This window comes from Sinocyclocheilus anshuiensis, unplaced genomic scaffold (genome assembly GCF_001515605.1).
Source record: "Sinocyclocheilus anshuiensis isolate Anshui unplaced genomic scaffold, SAMN03320099.WGS_v1.1 scaffold21, whole genome shotgun sequence".
Lineage (NCBI taxonomy): Eukaryota > Metazoa > Chordata > Actinopteri > Cypriniformes > Cyprinidae > Sinocyclocheilus > Sinocyclocheilus anshuiensis.
In genome coordinates this window covers 240,374-243,068 of record NW_015536472.1, presented here as the reverse complement: position 1 = coordinate 243,068, position 2,695 = coordinate 240,374, and the positions used below count along the sequence as shown (strand labels likewise).

Below are 2,695 nucleotides of genomic sequence, written 5' to 3'. Positions count from 1 at the left end.
TCTCACACACACACACACACACACACACCCACTCACACGCACTCACACACACGCACTCACACACTCACACACACACACTCACACACACACAATAAAATAATAATAATATAAAATAAAATAATAAATATAAAATGAAATAAAAATATTAGATAAAAAAACTTGAAAATATCAAGGTATGAAAATAAATTAAAACTAATATATATATATGTACAAGTACAACTGAAATAAAAAGAAATAAAGAAAAAAACAAATAGTAATAAAAATGACACAAAACACAAATAAAACTTAAAATGAAAAATACAAATACAGTTTATGACAAAACTGATTGTTTTGTATTCTGTTTTTTATTAACAGAAATTATGAGTATTAATTATATTTAATTAATTATGAATCATTTTGTGATTGTGTTTCAAGAACCGTATGTTCTTCAATAAAAACCAATTGTTATTAAAATATTATTATTACATTTTTATAGGTTTTTTTTCACCACACAATCAAAAGAATAAAAACAAGAAATTATATTTTGCATATAGAAAATGAAGCCTATTTTAGGACTATTATTATTTTATTTATTGTGACATCATTTTCATAACAATTAAACACATTTTACCCAAAATTATCATTACTACAATGCATCCAGACACAAGATATATTAATGGTCCTGTTTATGCAAAATATGATTTCTAGTGTGTATTTATTTTTTGTTTTTATTCTTTTGATTTTAGAGTAAAATCTTTTCGACAGGTTTCACAATACACTTAATTTTTATGAATAAATATAATTTCAGTTTATGTTTTTGTTGTATTTGAATTTAGGCTGAATTTAAATTCTAATGAATATTAAAACAGCAGTTAAGAGTATTTAAATTAGTAAAGCAATGAAGCAGTAGAAGAATTGCGGTGTTTGATTGTCCGTGACACACACAAGGTAAAGCGGTTCAGGTCACTCCCACACCGAACATGAAGCTCTTCCACGCCTCCACGCTCTCATCTATTTATAAATATTGATATATCTGCTCATCTGCAGCATACGTGAGCGGCTCATGGCTGTGTGATACTGATTGTTAAGCGGCCCGAGCATTCAGAAGGAAGACACTAGCTGACCAGTTCACACCGCAGTGATTTTAGGAGGAGATGAACTCACACCTTTGATCACATGACTGTCACGCTACAGCATCAAAGACGATATGATGCATCATAATAGTCGTCCATACGACTCTCGACTCGTGCGCTGTATTACTGTGATAGCACTGTGATAGTTTTGTGTGACTAATATTTATAGGGATATTTTGCCCAGAAATTAACGTTTGCTGTCCCTCAAGTTATTCCAAACCTGTGCGAGATTCTTTCTTCTATTGAGCACAAAAGAAGATATTTTGAAGAGCATTGGTAACCAAACGGTTACCGGTAGCCACTGACTTCCATAGTATGGAAAAAAATACAATGGAAGTCAATGGCTACCGGTAACTTTTGTTACCAATGTTCTTCTACTTCTTTTTCTTTTTTATATATATATATATATATATATATAGTTTATGCACATACAATTTATAGTTTATGTTCCTCAAAATATTTAGAAGACACTTAGAAAAACACACAAAAGAAGATATTTTGAAGAATGTTGGTAACCAAACAGTTACCGGTAGCCACTGACTTCCATAGTATGGAAAAAAATACAATGGAAGTCAATGGGTGCCATCAACTGTTTGGTTACCAACATTCTACAAAATATTTAGAAGACACTTACAGTGTGTTCACACCAGACGCGAATTTAATTATTCGTGCGAGTAGATCACATACAAAGTCAATGCAAAGACGTGAATAGAGGCGAATTCGCGCCAGGCGACGCGGATGACGCGAAATGCGGGGTGAACTATCCCTTTAAATTATCCACTTAAAATCTCATAATCATTGATTAAATTGACATGTTGTCTTACATTTACGTTCATGCATTTGGTTGATGCTTTTGTCCGAAGTTACTTGCATTGCATTGCATAATTAATAATAATAATAATAAACATGACAAAAGCACATAACAAAATTAATTAAATTAAAATAAAATAAAAATTTAATTCTTAACAAATACTGTAGTAGTATATGAAGAGTTCATTTGCAAAAACCGATAAACGGCACTTAAAAAAAAAATGCCGCGCATTATTTTCCACATATAGCGCGATCTGAACCCTAAACACGTTTTGTCAAAAAAGCCGGTTTTGTCCACTTTCACGTTTTACTGCAGAAGCCGACAAGCGCCCTTGCTGTTTCTGAACAGAAGCCGATAAGTCCATTTTAGCCAATCAGCGCGCTGTATTCAGGTCAGGTGACAAGGCTACTTTCACTTTGAAAAGACGCGCTAGCTGAGAGGAGTTTCGTCAAAGCTGGCTAAAAGTGATCGAGGATGGATAATTTCGACGAACCTGTGATATCTTCTTCAGGGCGAAAAAGGAAAATAAAAGCTGAAAGGTTTTCACGGACGCTTGCAAAAGCAGCGCTTTACACTGGTGAGGGAAAGCTCCGTGTATTGCGTGTAATCACATCCATACAGTTTATGATCACAACAACAACAACGTTTGTCAGGCATCTACATTATCATCTGAGGAGATTACAAAGATTAAACCAGGGTTTTTTAAACTCTAAAACATGAAATATGGAGTTATCTGCTTTTGCCAAAAAACAAACTTTTAATATGTAAAAAA

At 33.0% G+C, this 2,695-nt stretch overlaps 1 protein-coding gene across 1 annotated transcript in view; it reads left to right on the top strand.

The window, feature by feature from the left end:
* LOC107701064 (striatin-like) overlaps window positions 1–2,695 on the top strand; it is a 49,282-nt gene that overhangs the window by 25,205 nt on the left and 21,382 nt on the right. The window lies entirely within an intron of this gene.